At 34.4% G+C, this 22,031-nt stretch overlaps 1 pseudogene across 1 annotated transcript; it reads right to left on the reverse strand.

Moving 5' to 3' along the window:
- Positions 1-1,822: 1,822 nt before the first annotated feature.
- On the reverse strand, positions 1,823-5,682 carry LOC149192697 (asparagine synthetase [glutamine-hydrolyzing] 2-like; annotated as a pseudogene). The gene is made up of 14 exons (XR_016254363.1): positions 5,500-5,682; positions 5,155-5,293; positions 4,971-5,066; positions 4,666-4,807; positions 4,438-4,532; positions 4,248-4,345; positions 3,874-4,035; positions 3,532-3,612; positions 3,206-3,427; positions 2,984-3,118; positions 2,814-2,894; positions 2,627-2,713; positions 2,415-2,522; positions 1,823-2,319 (listed from the first exon to the last, which is right to left on the reverse strand). The product of XR_016254363.1 is annotated as an asparagine synthetase [glutamine-hydrolyzing] 2-like (transcript).
- Positions 5,683-22,031: the final 16,349 nt, after the last annotated feature.

Genomic DNA, 22,031 nt, shown 5'->3' on the forward strand with positions numbered 1-22,031 from the left:
TGTGGCATGGGATTCCATGTGACAGGGTTTTATGGTACCACCTGGCATGTGTACCACATGGTACTAATGGGATAGCACATGTGACTAGAAGCTACGTCACTATGATCACAGGTTCTTGGAGGAGTATTATGTCTCAATTTTGGATTGAGGTGGGATTGATGGAAGGCATGAGGTGGGAATATTCTTGTCTCCTAGCGTGAAGACTTATTGTCACACCATGGAGGCCAAGGTTAAGTACACCATAAGGAATAGTTTGTGAGCATGGAGAGGTGTGAGATAGGAATTCATCCCTGTCTCCTGATGAAGAAAATTTTGTTGTGCATGGATGCCTAGGAGGTGTAAACCCTTAGTAACTAGGCATGACACAAAGGCACAGTGGCACAATGATGTGGTAGGTGTCACAGTGGACCCAAGTAATGTGGAGACTCCACATGGGTACCACATGGGTCAAAGTCTTGCTAATGTGGCAAGCGGTTTATGAGACAAAACTTTAATTGGCCATAACTCTTAATCTAGGTGTTGAATTTCGACAAAATATATATCACCAGAAAGCTCTTGATGAGTTGAACACAATGGTATAACACAAAGTTAATTATGCTAGTTTTGGAAAATGAGGAAATTTTGTATCTCCATTTCCATAATAAGACCATGGAGGTTGGATTAGGAAAAAGTAACACCTCCCATTCAATTTGGAGAAGTATAGGGGTGGGAGGGAGCGCTACAATTGATTTTCTATTTCAATCTATAGATTAGTCCTTTTTTGTCTACAAGGATTCATGGAAAGAGGAGTTGTCTAATTCAAGCTAGTAAATAACTTGGTGACAACAAGATCCTAGTAGCTTAATCAATGTTTGAGTGCATGATCATTGCTATCAATGATTAAGTAACTTTTCAATTTATACAATTTTCTTTTTCTTAGTTCAACATATTAAAATGTAAGAGATGAAATTGTAAGCATGCACATATAGTGCACAACACCTCACAAGTCTATGCGCTCTAGTTGATAAATAGATGTTGAGACTTGTGTAAAAAAGTTGTTCAACACCTTCTCCACCTTCTCCATTTAGTTACTCAAAATGTTTTTAATAACTTTGGAAATGTTCTTGAGCGATCATTGGTTAATGCATGAATGAATGATTGTTGGTTAATACATGGATTGAATCATTAGAAAAATATTATGATGAGAGTAAGGAAGATAGAAAGGAAGCTAAGCTCAACCTGGAAAACATAAAGCAAACTACTTAATTCATAAGACATGGTAATTTGTGGCATGATTTGAGGTGGCCTCATGTGATCTCGGTTAAAAAAGGATGGGAAAAAAAAATTAATAACTCAATACAAAAAAATATTTACAAAAATATCACCATTACAATAACACTCATATATATATATATATATATATATATATATATATATTCTCTTTTATATTTAAATAATTATCCACTAATCAAATTAACTTTTTATTATTTAATTACATATTAATTTCATACTTACCATTCCAAAGTTTATTTTTATAAATAAAATCAAAATTACTATCCTCTAACACAAACTTTAATTATACCAACACAAATACACATTTCATTTTTATCGTTATTCCTATTTCATCTCTTCCCATATATATGTAACTATGTAACTTGCTTATTTGCTTCAGGGCCACCCCTTCTCACATTTTGATGCCCTTCATTAGACAACTGAGGTTTTTATTGAATCCCAAAAAGAGTTAATATTATCCAAATATTTTCTTTAGTTAAAACCAAAAGAACTTACAAAAATTTACAATATCATGATATTTATCCGACAAAACATTTAAACAACCATGAACGTAAAAACGTGATCACGCAACATCTTGATACATAAAAGCTAGCAAATGGAAAACGCGTATTCCAAACAGCCATTACATACATACAAGCCGTCACTCACTCGTAGTGAAATAGGACAGATGGTCAACAAGCATTTTGTCGGCCCGCCCATTTGTGTGGATGGGTTAACTAGACAGACAGCTCAACCAGTGTACTGATAAAGACAGCCAGACTCGTCAGCAATTCCCAGCGACAGCTTCTCTCCGTTAACAACCTAACAGTTGATAACGACTTGTGGAGCGCCGACAGTCTCCATTTTCGGCGATATTTTGCGCAACATGTCCACATTCCCATTCGCGGTGACGCTATTTTTAGATTCTTGGTATGCCGATGCATGGACGCCTAGAGCAGCCCTGCCAGAGGGATCCAGATTGTGAGCCCACTCAGCATCCCATTCCACGGCCTTTGCGGTGCTGCAAGCCACGCTCGGCCCGCCCGGAACCGTCAACCGTGCCGCGTTCTGCAAATTATAACATCCAATCCATAATCCAACCATAAGAATTTTAGGCTTACGTAAACAGCTAAGCTAGACACTCATTCCTCAATCCGGTTTACCTGAGGATAGAATCTTTCAAATATCATCCTGTAGTAGTACGCCTCCTTTGTAGTGGGAGTATTATGGGGGAATATATATTTGGCATTGCCCAGCATCGTATCTGTCACCTGCAGTACAGTACATCACCAGAACAAATAATTAGTCGACTTTGCTAATTTAATTTATTATGACATTAGAGCAAAACCAAAGAAAGCCAAGCCAGGTGACTGACATGCTCTGCCGCATGTGATTTTAAGCCGTCAATCCAACTGTACCCAACCCCATCGCTGAATTGCTCCTTCTGTCTGTACAGAATGTGCTGCAGTGCCACAACAAATTACCCACTAGTGTTAAAATTCAGACTCTTTACACGGGATGGAATTTAGAGCTCAGATCGGAAACGAGAGTTTTATCATAACCTTGGGAAGATAAGGATTCTTCTCGTCATCGAATGCCTCCCGCAAGACCCACTTCTCAATGCGCCCAATGTCAGGCTTCACCTGTTAAAGATTATACAACTAAAGCAAATGAGTAAACAGTTCCACGTCATCAAAATCCCAGATTAGAGTGAGTTGATGAAAATGCTTACCATCTTCCACTCGGGATCAATGGCCATGGCAACGTTGATGAATTCCTTATCTAAAAATGGAACACGGGCCTCCACACCCCATGCAGATGTTGACTTATTAGCCCTCAAGCAATCATACATGTGAAGAGCCTTTATCTGCATCAAATCACACATTACATTTTATTAATCACTAGGTAATCTCTGAATCCCAATATATTGTCTACAAGGCTTCTAGCTAGTCACCTTACGACATGTTTCCTGGTGGAATTCCTCTTTGTTAGGAGCTTTATGAAAGTACAAGTAGCCCCCAAATATCTCGTCTGATCCTTCTCCAGACAGAACCATCTTCACTCCTAGCGACTTGATTTTCCGAGACATCAAGAACATGGGCGTGCTTGCTCTGATAGTTGTCACGTCGTATGTTTCAACGTGGTATATAACGTCCTCGATTGCATCTATACCATCCTGTTACAATCGCCTCAAACAGAGGCAAATGTTCAATACATTGAAACAAAAAACTTGCCCCTGCTCTAAAATTTACATACATAGATGGGTGCCGAGACAAATACCTGCACTGTAAAATGGAATTCGTGATGAACGGTACCGAGATACTCTGCAACCTCTTTTGCAGCCTTTAGATCTGGCGATCCCTGCTCAGACACGAAAAAACGAATTATATAAGAAGTCCGTTTCAACTATTTTAATGGTAATATTACTAACATTTGATGATTCAATTTCATGGAGTTTCCTTTTACTTTGATCTAGTAAAAGTATACACTAATATTTTTCAATAAATTTATACTGGACTAATCATCAATAAGCCTGCATCAACCTATCTACTTCAAATAGAACACACACATCTGTTTTCCAAACAATAGGTCACCCTGCAGTTATTAATCAAAAGAACATACCTGCAAACCAACGCAGAAAGAGTGTAGTTGATCTCCCCACTGTTTTGCAGCCTTGGTAGCAGCCAAATGGCGAGCTGCAACTGCTGCAACTAAGGACGAGTCGAGCCCTCCTGATAACAGTACTCCAAATGGAACATCAGTCATCAGCCTTTTTATGACTGCCTGTATCATTCAAACAGATCATATCACACTTTCAGTACTTTACACAACCACGCCACGGGTAGAATCTGTTAAAATAGCTAATTAACTCTGAGAATAATCTAAAATTAGAGAGTCAGTTAACTGAGGTTGATTGAGTCGAGTTAAATCATAGTCTAATTTAATCCCGTTGGAAACGACAGGGGAAGCAACTCAGGTATGGTAATGGACTATACTTTCTCAAATGCTCGTCTCAGAATCAAAGGGTCATATGGAGTGGACGGTATATGATTTTCTGAATACCAAGTTGGGTTGTACCATCTGCGCAGGCCTCCTGCAACAATCAATACACAAAACAGACTTCATTTTTAGTGTAATCTGAATGACTGAAGTCATATTATTACAGTATGAAGAAATAACCTTTACCTTGTTTGCTGGAGTATATATGTCCCGGGGAAACGACTCAAAACGTTCACAATCAACATGCAAAGCTTTCATCTCAGACGCAAACCAAACAGATCCTGCAATCATATAAATGGCAGAGGCAAAGATAACAACAACTCGAATATTAAAGTAGATTTCATCATATTTTGCCAGCTAAATGCTAAAGAATATCGCAATGATATATGAAAAGTGGTGTGTGCATGAACAAACCATCAAGCCCCCAGCCGATGTAGAGGGGAGTGATTCCAAAAGCATCTCGAGCAGCTATGAAACTCTGGTCACGTGTGTCAAGCAAAACGAAAGAGAACATTCCATCCAACATGTCCACAAACTCCTCACCATAGTCCTCGTACTTGCAGAGCACAGTCAGATCAACAATTCAGAATCTTACTCTTAAAATGCCAAAGGACATTAAACCCGAAAATCGTCATGGCAATTTACGAGCACAAAATTGAAAGAGGGGCCAACAATTGAGAAAAATGGCAGGAATGCAAAGTACAATGCTGGGTACTCACGAGATGAGCTACAATTTCACAATCACTACCAGTGTGAAACTTGTGAGAGTTGAGCTGCTCCCTCAGTTTCTCGTGGTTATATATTTCTCCGTTCACCTGCAATGCCAGAACCTCGACTCAATAATTGAGCAACTATTTGCAATTAATGAATGAAACCAAATTTGGGAGGACGGAATGGGCTTACAGTAACAACTATTTGTCTATCTTCATTGTAGAGGGGTTGATCCCCAGAGGCAGGATCTACAATGGCCAACCTCTGGTGAGCAAGAAAGGAATTCCCGCTCTGATACAGCCCGCTCCAATCAGGGCCTCTATGTCGTAGCCTGCCCATGAAAGCAACACAGACAAAGTCAGAGAAAAACAAATATTCGATCCGATGGCTACAACGAAAAAGAGATGGTTATCCTTTTCTGTTTTTTCTACTGCAACAAATCTGCCTATCTTTTTTCATGTTATCTTGCTTTTTAATATTTATACGATTAGTTACATGAGATTTCTATATTGGATTACTTATGTTATATTGACATACCTTCGCGAGAGCTCCAGAACCCGTGCGCGCTTGGCCTGCGATGCGTCCAAGCAACCGAACACAGCTAGAATTCCGCACATGGTGACTGACTGAAAATACCAAAACCGATAATTCTGTAAGGATCTTTCGGATATTTCTAACTCTGGTGAAGTATGGAGGAGGATGCAGTGGATTAAATAGGCTTTGCGATGTTCGCGGAGGATGGGGATTTGTAGGAGGTGGGAGGGAGCGAATGGATAAAGTTGACAGGTGTACTGGATGTGGCGAATGGATAAAGTCGAGAGGTATGGACCGGGTCCATGATGACGGTCGCCACGTTATCGAATCTAATAGGCGTATAATTAAAGTTACTGGTACCGATATGAGGAGTTAGTCAGAGACGCTACTCCTATGAGAGTTACGTTCCGTCTTAGTTGTCACAAATTTCTGGTCACCATGATGGTGACAGAAGGGTGGAGCAAATAGTAACCTGTTTATTTAGACCGTAGTTTTTCCGGTGCCTTTTTGTGCCAATAAAATTTCGTCTTGTGTTGTACATTAATTAGTGATGGTTTAGGTTCGCTGCGATGAAGTTTAAAGAGTTGGCGCTTTCTGCTTTTGTGTACGTCTGGATTTTTCTTTCTTTTATTTTTCAAGAAGTTGTAAATTTATTGGCACCTTTCGCCTGTAATAAATTATCGGTATGTTTGGCTGATTTGCAAAGGACAAGTTTATTGAAGCAGAGTAATTGCCTGGATAGTCATATTTGGTCGGAATTTTGGTAAAAATATTTTAATAAATTTGGTAGAATTTGTGTTTAAATTATATTGTTGAAAGTAGCAATAGATTCAGCATCATCAAATTTTTTTTGAAAGTGGCAATGAATTCAGCACCATCAAAAATTTTTGGAATATCCAAAATTTTGAAATTTAACATCTTTAATCTGGATTTACAAAAACCCCTACAAAAGTTTATCAAAATATTACCCATATTTTCATAATTTTCAGAAAAAAAAAAAATTTGGTTAGACTATGACATTTAGACATAGATATAAACCCTTACTTCAATATCTTTATTATAATTAAAATAATAATAATAATAATTTTAATATATTATTATTCATCATATTTAAATAATAAAAAAAAAAATTAATATATTATTAATTTATTATAATAAAAAATTTAATATGTTATTACTTTATTATAATCAAAATAATAATAATTTAAAAACAGTCTTTTCAATTTTAATATTATGATTGTAAAATTTATTTATTTTATATTTTACAAATATGAATCATTGTATTTTAATTAATAATGAAAAGATTATATGCTTTTCTCAAACAATGTCTTATTTTTATATGTAAAGTTTGCAAATCAAACTTTATAAAATAATAAATTTTTATTTATATCACATCTATATAGGTTTTAAGCTACTCAGTAATACTATTATATTATTATTTAAAAAAATGCATTACTTAATATAAAATAAAACGCTTAGCCGATCAAAATAATTTTAAACTTAATTTTTAAAAAATCTAAAATACCATATATCTTGTATACTTCATCAAAACTGTTCTTTTACCCTCCCAAAATAATTTAACAAAACTAAATTGGAGAAAAAATTAATAAAAACCTATTATATACATATCCCATTAACTTGACAAAATAATTAAACAAAACCCATTGACTTAACAAAATGACCCATTAACTTAATAAGACAATATAACATAAATAAATTTGGGAAAAACTTAATTCGATTGAGCACTTCTACGATATTAATTAATGAGAATTTTTATTTTTTCATTGTCCAAGTCCCACATGGAAAGGAACCTTACTTAAAAAGTCAGCTTAAAGTTATTTTATTAATACTTTTTTTTTTTTAATTTTCCTCCCAAAACGTCATGCATGCCATAGTAGGATGTTTCTTTTTAAGATTTTTCTATATTCATAGAATAATAAAATGAATAACGTTCCCCTTTAATCCTACTTGATTAGGATGGGTACGGAAAAGTGGTTACAATATGTACATTTTCTCTTAGAGTGCTTCTCAATAAACATCAGTGATCACTCGCTACCAATTGTGTTCATGCGTAGGCTCTTCAGAGCAAAAGCTTGACCTAGAATAACCCTTAATTTCGATTTCAAGCAACGTTCTTAATATCCATTTCAATGCAAATTAAAAATTTAAAATCATAAGTTATATGTTCAATGTATATGTGTCTGATACGTCAATATATTCAATGTATATGTGTCTAATAAATCAATTTTACATAGGCATAAGTATTATGGAGACACATTAATTTAAAGTTATTTATATAATTCTATTTTGAAACGGATATTATAGAATTTTTTAAATGGCGTGATTTCTCAATTTAAAATAATTTTGATAAATGATTAATTTATATATATATATATATATATATATATATATATATATATATTATTAATTTATATATATGCTTATAAGTAACGAATTGTTGTGATAATTGTTTTAATAAAGTAATACTAGTTATGGTGGATATGAGGGCATTTATGGTTTTTGTTGAAGTGTTTGTAACTCTTTTTTTGGATTACTACTAATGACTTATTTATGAATATAAAAGTGATGTTATTTTGGTGTTTGTTGGTTTAGGTTTAAAATATTGGTTTGGGTTGAATATGAAGGGTTATGTTATTGGTAGTTTTTTTTCATAATAACGTTTTATTATTGATGCTTTTAAAGTAACGATTGTTATTGTAGGGTAGCTTAATTGAGGCTTTCCATTCCCTACACAATATTTTACAAAAAAAACTTGGTAGCAAGGGTTAGTAATATTGGAAAATGTAGTTTGCCAATTGTAATTTGTGTGAAGGTAGCTGGTGATCGGTCTTGGATTGTTTCATGATTTCTATGGATTCACACTTTTGTCTAACTACCTATATATCTATGGTCCTGGATTGTTTCATGATTTCTATGGATTCACATTTTTGTCTAACTATCTATATATCTATGATCTAGATCATGAAATGAAGTTAAGGTTAGTAATGTGACCCTCTTATCTTAAGGTGACTATTCATCATTATTTAATTTCGTCTTTGAGCCATTTTATTTCATCCTTGATTCATGTTGAGAAGATTTCTAATTATCATGCATGGGAGTTTGGGAGGTATAGGGATTTTCCTTGTGTGGGAGTTTACATCTTTAAATGGTTTTTTAATCTTAGGATTTATGAACAATGCTTGTAAGTATCTATTTTTGATGGATATGATTATATATATTAAATTTTTGTAAAGTGTTTAAACTCACTTTTTTGTGGTCAATTTTCCATGTGTGTGAGTTATATATATATATATATATATATATATATATATATATATATATATCTTGAAATGTGCATTGGAAGGAGATATTCTTTAATATCTATTGAAATTAGGGGTGTTCTTTAATATCTTATAAATGAGCTTATGAGATGTAGAGTGTGTTTTGTTAAGGTATTCTTTGTGTGAAGACCATTGGTTTTAACTCTGTAGGTACAAAAAATCTATCCATATTAAGGGTTGGTGTGGCCTAGGCTAGGTGTGATCCATGGGCGATTTGGATAGCCTAAATGCCATTGGATCATGATTTATTTGACAAACTACCACACACACAATCTATGATAGGTCCCTGAGCACATCCCACATAGGCTCTATCAACTTCTAAAAGCAATCTTTACTTATATGAAATACATAGAATGAGCACTTATCCTATGTAGATAAAAAAATATAAACTCTTTAATTAGAGAATAAACTTTGTTTATTTTTAAAACCCAAAAACTATGAATTCATGTGATCTACCAAACTTTAAACATTATCTTTATTATTATCTTTTGATATTATTGATTAATATTATCAACTATAAAACTCTCAAAATAAACAATATCATCTCACAATTTTTCTTCTTCAAACCATTTACATTATTTTTAATGCCTTTTGAATTATCTTTACATTATTTTTAATGCCTTTTGAATTATCTTTATTATAGATGATTTTTTACTAATTTACTTCACTCAAATTAAAATCCCATATTTGTTAAGAAAAACATAGAATAAAGCACACATTAAATAATTTGTGTTAAAAATATGTTAGTGTTTTTTCAATAGTGTATTAAAATAAATAAATAATTTTATATTTTATATTTTTCTTAATGTGTTGAAATATTTAAATAATATTTTTTAAATTAAAAATAAATTATATTTAAAATAAATTCTTAAAAAGTATAATTTAAAATCTATTATATTTAAAATGAATAATAAAATATTATATAATTTAAAAATTAATATTTATTATTTATTATTTATTATATTTAAAATAAATATTACAATATTTATATTTAAAATAATATAATATTATATTATATAATTAAAAAATTAATATTTATTATTTATTATATTTAAAATAAATACTACAATATTTAAATTTATAAATTATAAATATATATATTTTTAAAACCAAATATTTAAATTCAAAAAATATATAATATATACATTTTCATAAATTTTAATAATCAAATTAATAATTTTAAAATATAGTTTATTTCCAATTCCCAACAATATCCTTCACTCCACTTTGAACATAGTAGGATTTATTAATGTCTTACTCGAGTCACGTGGACGTCACTCCACTGTTAACGTAGTAAGATGGTAAGCACACAAGTTTTTAATTAATATGTTGGTCTAGTTATAACCTAACAAAAATATAAATTTGTTTAAAGTGTCAAGCCAGTTATTTAATTTTAAATTGGATAGTAAGAGTGTTTGAATTTTGTTTTTATAGTGGAAATAAATTTAATATTATTAAAATTTTATAAAACATTCACAATTTTAAATTTAAATTTTTGCATTATGAGGAAAATTTTTAAAAATTTTCACTAAATTTTACCAAAATCTTATTAAAATTTACAACCTCATAAGTACCCGTATATCAAAATTTACAACCTCATAAGTACGCGTATATTTGATGGTGATTATTTCAATAGTTGAAAGTGAGGTATACGATGCGTGGGAGAAAGCCGATTACATTATTATTATTTTCTCCCCAAGATTGGTGGGAGGTATTGTCCTCAACGAGAATGTCATACAATTATTTTGGTGAGGGCACATCAATTTGAAAATGTCATACAATTATTTTCCCAGGACACATCAATGTGAAAATATCGATCGTCGTGACAGAAAAGAAAAGGGATTTTTTTTTTATAAAAATGATATGAATTTTGGGAACCCCAAACAACCTCTTAGAGAGTGACGTGTCTAAGTAACGTGCATGCACCAAAATTTCCATAGAGCGATATGTGCATGCACCAAAATTTCCATATAGCGATATATGCATTGACCAAAATTTATGCAATATCCGATAGCTGCGTGCAAAGAAATGTCAGTCATGTAGGTTCTAGGTCAAAAACGTGTTCACCATCGCTTTAGCAAAATAAGATGACAATAATGGTTTTTTAAAGAAGAATAAATTTTTTTAATTAGTTAATCAAAAAGTATTTTTTAGGTGAAAATGTAGTATTAAAAAAGCATAAAGTTTATAAATTTTTTAATGGGGATAGATATAAAAATATCAGGACACTTCCAACATATTGTTGAAGAAATAGAATTATCAATATTTGAGAATGTTGTAACTAAACAAAGACATTGATTTGTTTTTTATAAATTTTTCTATACGATATTGTATTGATTTATATCCAGAGTTAATGTTTTTTGGAAAGAGAGTTAGCAAAAGAGTTCAACTTTCTGAAAATAAAATACGTATAAAAGTAATTTTGTGGAATAGCATTATAATGTATTTTTAGCATGTGAGTCACTTGTAGTAGACTTGTACTTAGAATCTATATCTTGTTATTCATTTTTGAAAATGGCAACAAGAAAAATTTTGAATTAAATTAGGAGAACATTGTAATTCCACGTCACAAGATAACAAGAATGAGTTAACTAAGTTAGTTTCACTTAGTTGGACAACAAGAATGAGTTAGCTAAGTTAATTTCACTTAGTTGTACAACAAAAATGAGTTAACTAAGTTAGTTTCACTTAGTTGGCTCACTTAATTCATGTTGAGGGTTGAGTCATGTAGAGTGGTTCCTAAATTTTAGGAGCCTAGGTTGAGTTTAATTTGAGTTGTAATAATTTAATTCAGTTAAAGTGAGTCAAACTAGTTCCAACTATTGGAGGAACTAGTAGGAGGTCTAGCAGTAGGGTGTAGCTTTAGTGTTCAACTAGTTAACTGATAAGTCAACCTTAATTAACTCATGCATGCATGAAATTTGAGTTACCTGGTTGATATTAGAGTTCAAGGGTAGTGTATTATCAGTTGTATAAGTTTTCGAGTTGTACACATGTAGTCAAAGAAGGGCCTATAGGGATTTCAAAATTCTAATTAGGAATTTCCCTAATGAATAGGGGGGTAATTCCCAAGGAAACAACACAAGGAAATAGGAGCTTGGCAAGAAGCAAAATTGACTAAGTATTGGCAAAAGTCAGCTTGTGAGGCAGTGAGATAGATTATACTTATGCAAATATTGTTCAAGATTGAACAAGCATTTTATTTCTTCTCTATTTTATGACTAATGCAATACATATAGGAAAGGGTTTTTAGCAGTTGCTTTCCCCTTAGATAAATATCTCAGCATATGCGATTGAATCTTATTTCATGTTTATGTTGTGATTTCTTGATCGATTAATTGTTTCCGTTGATGAGTACAATAGCTTCAAGTCTTTTGTTTTAGCAAATTACTTAAGCAGTTTGAATATACATGGAATTTCTACATGGTATCAAAGCGGAAATCACAATAAAAGAGAAGAGAACTTGAAGTTTGTGCATGAGGTTTAAATTACAATATCAATGTTACAGGTTTTCTCCAGGAATCAGAAGATGACTTCCACGGGACTCAGGCTCGAGTATGCTTTGGAAGGAACCACAAATTTTGTGGCATGGAAGATCTGTATGGAGGTGGTATTAGATGATAACAAGCCACTAGATTACACCAAGAGAGATGTAGTTAAACCCCCTGCAGTTGATGCCCAGGATCTCGCTCAATGGAAGAAGGATGTAGCTAATGCGAGGAGGATTGTTTTGGAGGGAGTTCGAGATCATATTGTATCGAATTTCCATCGGAAAAAAACTCCATTCGCGAGGTGGAAAATACTGACAAATTTGTTTGAGAACAATAGTTACCACAGGAAGATGGAACTCAAAGACAAGCTTGGGAGAATCAAGATGCAAAAGAATGACACAATTTCGCAGTACCTGAGCAAGTTTACACAGTGTCGTGATGAACTTGGCGGGGTCGGTGTGACTGTCCCTGAAGAAAATTTGGTAGCTTTAGCTCTGTTCGGTCTTCCTAAGAGTTAGAATAGTTATTAGGATTCCGTGAATGGTATAGATAAACTACTGAGTTGGGAGTAGTTACAGTCTGATCTAGTGTAGGATGAAATAATGCGGGACAATCGAGATGGGACCTCATCCAAAGAAGAGGAAGATGCCCTTGCATTAGTCAACAAAGGAAAGAAATCCAAGGGAAATAAGTCCTAAGGTGAGGAGGGAAAGAATAAAGACTTTTCCAACATCAAGTGCTTTCACTATCATGAATTCAAGCACTGTTGGGAACGGGATACCCCAAGGACACCCATGTTTTGGGTCAAATTTTGTAGTAAAGTTGTAAAGTCTCCACATTTTATGGTCGCAGAGCGCGAAGGTGTCATGATTCATAAAGGGTTTTCCGCCCTTATTTTTGTAGAGTAAATTCAGCTATAAAAGATCTACCCATGGTCCGCGGACCATGGGATTGTATAAAAAGAGCTAAGTAAGTAAGTTCTAAGTAATTTTTGAGTTAGATAGTTATAGCTTTGAAGTAAGAAATCTAAGTTTCGGGTCATAGCGTAGGTAGAGGCTCTGTAGCTGAGTGCGCAAAGGCCTAGGGTCGAAGTCCACAGCTGAGTGCATGGACCCCTGCAGCTATGTGCGTAGGGCGGATAGAGTCTATAATCATATGAAGATATCAATAAAGAGAAGCATTCTACGAATTCTGTGTCTTTGTTTCTTGTTAATGCATCTTGAAATGTTATGTATGAATTTCATTTATAATGCTTATATGATGCGCGAATGTATGTAATTACGTTGGTTAAGTGAACACAAGTAAGAACATTTGTTTACGTGGTGCTAACTATGATTGTTTAATAAGATAAGTAAGACACTTAAACTAGTTTGGAAATCTGCATGGTACGCTGCCCTAGTAGTGCGAAGGTACCTAAGCCGCAGGTTAGGGCTGCACGAAGGTCAATTGTACCTTTTCACGGAGAAGGGCAGAATAAAGGGCTAGTCTGGCAAGCCCTAGAACTAAGTGACCTGTGTGAAAGCAGGAATAGAAGGAATAAACTGACATCACGACCATCTCAAGGTGCGGAAACTTGGTTCCAACATCCCCCCATACTGCTTCGGGTGAGACTTCGGTCCGCGCTTCGTGGGCTGATGCCGAAAGGGCCAGTAGTGTAAGGATTTGTTTGGCTAACTAACGCTGAACCTGGGTCAAGCCCCACCAAGCCAACAAGCACTATGCCATGAAATTTCCACATAAGAAGGCAAGCAAGAAGGAGCCTGCAGTAACAGAAGTAGGTGAAACTCTAGCTTCACAATTCCAGCTTGATTTTACTCTAATTGCATGCAAAGAAAGAACACTAATGGGCAACATGTGGTATCTCGATAAATGTGCCTTGTTCCATATGACGGGGAATAGAGATCTCTTTAGTGACTTGGAAGAGAAAGACATCAAGCAAAACATTAAGTTTGGAGACGATGGGAGGTATAGCACGACCGATATTGGTATAGTTACTTTTCAGAGGGAGCTTAGACACATTGTCACAAGACAGGTGAAGGAGATCGGTGTGTGAGTTAAGAACATGTATGCACTTGAGGTCGAAGATGCATGAAAAGCCTTAAGGAGTAAGGCAAAGGTTAGAGACTTGGTGGTTGAGAGGGAGCATATTTTACCTCTCAAAATGGAGCCTCATGTAACAACCTTGGTGAAAATTTCATGTAATAAATGTTAAAAACAATAACCACGAATGGTTGGGACACTTATTCCAAGTTGAATGTTGGGCAAGACATCCTAGGGGGTGTTCATTTGGTTGTTTATGGCTAAGGAAATTGGCAAAGGCAATGGCTATGGCATTAAAAGGCATTTTGGCACATTTAATTATGAAAATAATGGAAATTAGGACACAAAGGAGGTGAAAGGTCACAGGTTGTATGTGAGGAGGAAAATGAAGAAAATAGAGGTCTCATTCACAAAAAGGCTTCTGAGGATCAGTTGGTAACGTTTTGATAGTTCAGTGTTGGAGCTCTCTCTTTCATTATTCTCTCTCCCTCTCATACTCTTGGATACTTACAATTTTCTTGGAGCACTCTTGGAGGGTGTGGCATACTTGGATTCTTGGATTCTTCCAATTATTTACCATAAGCTCTAGTAATACACCCGAGCTAATTTACTTCAGTAGGAGAGACAAAATACAAATATCCTTATAAGCGTTCTGCATTTTTAGGTTTAGATAAAATGTCTTTGTAGTTGGTTTCTCTCTTATTATGATCAATATGGTAAGGGGTTGTTGGGAAGGGTTATGCCCACCAAAAATGTTTTTTGGGTGAGAATAAGGAATTTTTGGCCCTCCTTCTAGCACCAATTTAATTGTTGACAATGATAAATGACCTAGCAACAATTATTAAGAGTTTTTCTCTAATATTAGGTCCCAAATGGACCTCATACCATTTTGGGTGAGAGACCCATCCATATTCTACCCAGATAACCATGCTTGGTTTTGAGAATGTTATGATATATTAATGATCATCACAATAGGGGGGATGCAGTTTATAAAATAAAACTATCTAAATTCAGATGAAACTAATCTAAAATAGCTAGCTAAAATATGGAAAAGAACTAGGAAACAATGAGTTTCTAAACATACATATTCACAGTCAAGTAAACAATTAGTTGATATCTATGACAACAATGAATGCTTAAATTACAAGAAAAAATATAGGATATTCAGTCTTTTGATATAATAAGGTCTCATTAATGAAAGATGCAAAACTAAAACAATAACATGTTAAAATATTCTATATATTCCATAAATTGGTTTGTGACCTAGCAGAAAAACATCTCACAAAATACATACGTGAATGAAGTTTTTCAAGAATAGTCTAAAACAAAGACATAATGCATGTGGAAATATGGATTTAGAAACGTAATTCAATCTTTCTCAAAATTATAGCAACTTATATAGAAGTACCACCCTCCAAGCTCTAGTATGTAGGAAGATCAAAAAATAAGAAGTTTGCAATTTCATACTAAGAGGTTTATAATATTTATAGATTAAGTTAGTATTGCCCCTTCTGGCTATTAGAATTCCTTGGGCTTAGCTACAACTCTTCATTTTCCCATGATTTATAAATATAATAAAATAAAATGATATAAAACCCATAGAAATGAGTCTAACAATTGTTATAATTTAATTGGATGCTCAATTGAGAGCTCCATGAAGTCCTGAAGATATGGCACCCAAGATTTAACACATTCATATTTATTTTGTTGGTCATAAATATCTCCATAATTACATCACACTTTGAGGTGTTCTGGGAGAAAATGGGCATGTATTTCTTTAGTGAACCTAGGAAATAGCTTAGGAGTATTTGTTGCCTAGCAAGGTCAATAAGATGCTACTTCAGGTTATCCTTAGTGAGGTTGCTACTGAAGACACTAAAAGATACTGCCTTTGCATTCAAAAACTCCTAAAATTATATGCTTAATTCTTCACTTGGCCTAGATTATCCCTAGGCCCCATTTGATGGATGTTTAATAATTTTGATGATCCTCTTAGCTAAGGAGTAGCGTTTTTGATATTGTGCCACTTAATGAGCTACACCCTTCTCCAATTTCTCCTATATTTTCAAAGCTCATTTGATATCTATAGAATCACGTTTTAATTCCTTTGTGTTGATCTTGGGTAGTTATGTTGGGGCTTGAGGATATTCTTTGGGCCATTGTTCCAACCAATTGATGACATTCAACACTTCCTACATCTATATGCCTCACTCCTTGGTTTGTTTCCAAAGTAGTAATAGTCTAGTTGATATTTCCTACATGATATGTAGGTACAAGTATCTTTGCAATATGAGAGACTTATAGGACTCATGTACTTCTAAGGAACATGTCTTTTAATCCTCCATCCTCATGCTAACCTATGTCATTGTCATAGCCCATGATTTTAGTAATTTGACTTGTTGTTCTAGCTCATTGATTGGTGAATTATTATTCTACATTTTCTCTAGGAGATCTCATACATTTCTCTTAGATTCTTGATAGAATGTTGTTCTTTTTTGAGGCCATGGAAAGAGGATACTTCAATGTATTAGGCACTATAAGTCTCTTAGTGGTAATTTGTATCAATAATAGATTTGGTATGACATATGTATTCTTTGTTTGCTCCACAATCCTGTTCAGGATGTGATCAAAATGAACATTATTGAAGTTGACCACCTTCTTCCACTTGGTTTTCATAATTCAGATTTCTATCATGGGTAGATGTCTTCCTCTAATTTCTATAATTTCCAATGAGATTGGATTAATTTCCATAGAAATTGAATCATGTTGATCTTTTGTTTCTATTTCTTCTTGTTAAGCTTGGAGGGATTCTCCCTTGGCTTTGGATTCTACTTCATCTTGCATCAGTCTTTTCTCTTCTTCTTGCCTTCTTCTTTATTCTTCACCTCTTCTAATTTTTTCAGCTCTTCTTTTATGATCTATTTCTCTCCTCATTTTTTATTCCTTTCTCTCTTTGAGTTCAACCTTCCAAGTCAACTTTGGAAGTTTCCTCTGTTATCTAAGCTACCTCCTTTTCTCGGCTCAACTTTTCCTCTTTCTCCTTGTAAGAAGCCTCTTGTTGAGCTACTTGTTCCTAGGTTGATGCTTCTATCTCTTCTCAATCCTTTTCCTATTTTTGTTGGGAAGGATTGTAGCATAGTCTTGAAATGACTTTTATGAAATTTGAAGCCTTCTTTTGCTTCTTTTCCTCTACCTAGGTCTCTAACTGACACTCCCACCTATACTTTCATGATCTGAAATGATCCTTCAATACAAGTCTTGGATCATACATGTCGAATGCTAGGTACCTAAAAAAAATAAGTGTTAGAGCTTCAAAATATTTCTCAACCATTTTGATGTCCTTCATTTCATGTGATCCAAGGTCGAAAGGTATGTGTTTCCAAGGATTATCCTTAGTATGTGAGAGAGAGAGCCGACCCTTATGTAAACTCAATAAGATATTTCTTGGAGTAGTACCCTATTATTTACAAATACAGGAAATAAGTGTGGAGGTTTAGTTGCTCCAAATACTTTGATGTAAGTGTCACCTTGGTCCACAAACTAATAATGGAGTAAGGGCACTACCTCTCTCTTCCTTTCTAACATACACGAGGTATCCTCATTGAACAAAGTCTCATATAAAGGAACTAGAAACTCCAAACAAATACGTGCATAAGTTGGTACACAGTGGTCCTTATAAATTATTTTGAATAAATATGGACCGACTCATCGTGAATAGTTCATCTCTAGTTCATCGATGGGAATGGAATCTTGTTACAAACTATTTTTAAGAGGTAAGAGGCCATGGAAAAATATTTTTTTTAGCCTTCCCTGTGGTTTTGATCCCATTCAATATTTTCCTTCAAAGAAACTAATAAGGTTTTTCCGAGTTGAAATCCTACCTTTGGCTACCACCATGTGCATGAATGGAACCCAACCTTTAGGGAAGGCTTTGGATTTTTTTCAACCATGCATCTGGCACAACATCGAAACTATTAACTAAAATTGAATCTTCAAAATACTCACTAGATACTCTTTAGTCTCCCTTGTTCTAAGGGTACCCTTGTTATTCCACCATGTCTAAGCGATTTTCTGGGCAAATTTTGAATTTTATCAACTAATATTCATTTATGCACACTTCTTCCCTAGGTACCTTCTAATACATTTTGATGTCAGAGGCACCAAAAGAAGCAATGGTATTTCCGCAATTGTCCTTGATTATGGATTCTTTTGGGTCTACACATTTCACCAACTATGTAAACAAAATTGGATGGGAAACCAATTTTGATAGCTAGGATCTCTCAGAAGCCTTGTAGATTTCTTAATCTAGGTCATTTGTAGGCAAGTTTTCCCTCTGGAAAATATTATATATCTCTTACGATGTATACACAGTGAATTTTTTGATGAAATATGGTGTCCTGGAAGTTAGGTCCAAAGGTATTAACATGTTCTTATTCATTAGATAACGCAATTACTAGAGATTTGTAGGTTTTTTTCTTGGATACACATGTCATTTTCCTACAAACCAAAGAGAAGAAAAAAAACTTCCATTATAGAGATTAGATTATGATGCAAAACATAGATAACTTAGGGGTTTGGGGTTAAAAGCTAGTTGGGTATGTACAAAGAATTGGGTTTTAAAAGTGAGGAAGAAGAAAGACAATTAGATTTACAATCTTGACTAGGATGGTTGGGTGTCTTCCCATGAAGCAATTGTGGCAGTAGGAGACAACCTAGGGTTTCTTGGTAGGGAAAAACTTTCTCATGCACTCAATTTCGAGAAATGGAGAGCTAGTCAATATTTTAACCAAAAAGTTGAGCTCAAAGCATGGGAACAACTTTGGATGTAAAACCCTAGATGTTCTAGTAAGGGAAACCCTAGGAAAATGAAGAAAATAAAAAAAATTAGAGTTGGTAGACTTTATTGTCATGAAAAAAACATTCCAAAGGTTAAAAAGAAACTACTAGCTCATATGGGAACATTCCTGGGGTTAAGTTGACCAAGGATAAGAAGTGAGGTAGCTAGCTCAGGAGTCAAATGATCTTTAATATGCTTTAATATTACTGTTGGGGCCAAGATAAGGATGTTTTCTTCTTCCCATGAGCTATATGATATGCCACAAGTGCGCACTTGGTTAAATATGAACCAAATAAGTGATTGTAGGAAAATAAAAGAATTGTTAGGTAAATAATTGCATTAAAAATGATCATAAAAGACAAAAACCAAGCTAAATAAACATTAAAACACCCTTACTTGGGGTGGCATGGATAAATCTAGTGCTGACCGAGAAAGCTAAGTTGAAATGCCCCACCAATAAAGTGATTAGACCTTTGAAATGAGAGAGCTAAATGGTGTGAGGGATACAAAGCACTATGAGCTTCCTATCAAAGAGATTTTAAGAGGCTTTTTGCATTAATAATTCAAGGAATTTCTTTTTTAAGCTAATCTTTTACTCAGTGTCATTTAACAAAACTTAAGAAAAGGCCTTAAAAGTGAGAAAAAAGCTCGAGAGTGTCTTTATGTTGCTTGATTGATGCTTGAGGAAACATTGTAGAAATAGGTTAAGGCTTGGTGTTGTGTTATAGCATTTCACTAAGGCTCATTAGAGCAACACAGAAAGGTAGAGAGGCCAAAAAATGAGCTCAAGAGGGAAATTTTAAGGGTATACCACTGGATTAAGGTTTATTGTGGTGCTATAGCATTGGCTAGGAACTTAGTGGAGCACTAAAGAGGCTAAAAAAGGCAGAAAAACAGGCTTGAATACTAAGTTAAATGTTATATCATTGTATTAAGTCTCAAGGGGGAACTATGGGGTTGAGTCGATGCTCAGTAGGGATCTATGGCAAGATGAAAAGTCAGATTTTTGAAAGAGAGACACAAAACAAGGCTCCCCAAGTTGTAGCATTTCCTTAAGGCTCAAAAGGGTACTATAGAATTGGCTCAAGGTCTAGGATGGAATTACATAGGAGTTGGAGGGCCTAAAACCAAGTTGCAAGATGAAGTATAAGATAATAGCGTTGTGTTGAGGGTAATTGGGGTGTTATAGTTCTAGCGAGAGGCTAAAAGAGGGAGACACAATGCCTTAGAGAAACTCAAATATGCAATGAAACCCAAGTTGGAACATTTGCTTAAGAATCACCTCAATAGGGTAAAGAGTAGCAAAGTCCTTTTGTGCCCCTGGGCCAAGGCTTAGTGCTCTTTATTGTTAATTGATTGGTCATCAAGGCTTAATTAGGTTCACAAGTATTCCTACATTGTCTCAAATAATCAACAGTTTATCATAACTTATAATTTATAGTGAGGGTTTGCAAAGCTAATTCTGAGTTGAGTGGAGTAGGTGCAACCCTTTTTATAGCTCAAAAAGCTACCCCCTTGGGTCCAATAGAAGGGAACATCATCTGCCAAGTTAGAAAGTCTAAAATGGTTTATGGAATGCTCCTAAAAGCATAAATTAGTGCCTTCAATGCTCCCCCACAATTTTATCTAATTAACACTAGGCCTAACAACACTTTATGTACACTAGCTTCAAGCAACAAAGGCATGACAATGCCCCAGTAGCACTGTGATGGACCAATATAGCACAAAATTGCATGGATAAGGTTGAATTGGGTAAAAAATGATCAGTCATAGAAGGAAAGGATAAAAGGACTAAACATGGTCAAGAAAGTGTCTACATTTGATGTGATCACTACCTAAGAAAACTTATAAAAGCAAGCTCTCCATAGATCAAAAAGGAGGAAGAAGAAACATATCTTGAAGTGTTAATGGAGTATTTAGCTATAGTTTCTCTCAGGGATAATCTTTTTTAATAGCTTCAATCGATAGAGAGTGTTGGTGAGGAGGAGACTACATGCAAGGACCTCAAGAGAACGTGACTATGTACAACAAATTATTGGTATAATACAAGCTTTAGGTATTTTGCCCCATTCTCTCATGTATTCATTTATATTTTCATGTTGATTATGGATACAATTGTATGTGTAGGTGCTAATTATTATTTCAAGGTATAGAGTCTTGGTGTTTTACCTATTGTGTGTAGGTATTCAAGAGTAGGGATGGAAGCATGGATCTTTGAAGGATTTCCCTCAAGCTGACTACACCAACCAGAGGATTTTCTCATGTTAGAAGGGTATGACCCTTTGCTCTCTTTGTGATTTCCTATTTGAATGTGCATGCATTGGGATTTGATTGAGTTGTATTCATACTTTTTTACAATTTTATCCATCCAGGTAGGTCATGGGTAGGACTAATGGGTTTAAAGTAGCTTGTTACTGCAAGCAAAATTCTCCCTTAAACATAATTGGTGGCCCTTTTTCAAACTTTGTCTATGCTTCTAACAACGTTTTTTTTCGATTTTCTTAGCATTATAATATAGTCATAATTCATAGAATTAGCTTGGATTTGAAACCCTGGAGCTAAAAAACTAAGGATCTAAGCTTTTCCCTTCTAGTGCCCCACTCTAGTTAGAACTAGAGCATTGAAATCCCTTATGTTGCTTTGTTAGCTCTGAAACAAAGCATTGTTTGGCTATTGTTTCTTACTTTCCTTTGCACTAGAGAATTGAAGCCATCTTTTTTGGTTTTTGGCAGGGTTTTCCTTGTAGTCTATTTATTTTTTTGTACTTGTTTTTCCCACTTGGAGACTATTTTTAGATCCATATTTTTTGTGTCTTTTACTGTGTAA

Source organism: Pinus tabuliformis, chromosome 2_2 (genome assembly GCF_031772625.1).
Source record: "Pinus tabuliformis cultivar Carrire ecotype Pingquan chromosome 2_2, CPIR1, whole genome shotgun sequence".
Taxonomy (NCBI): domain Eukaryota; kingdom Viridiplantae; phylum Streptophyta; class Pinopsida; order Pinales; family Pinaceae; genus Pinus; species Pinus tabuliformis.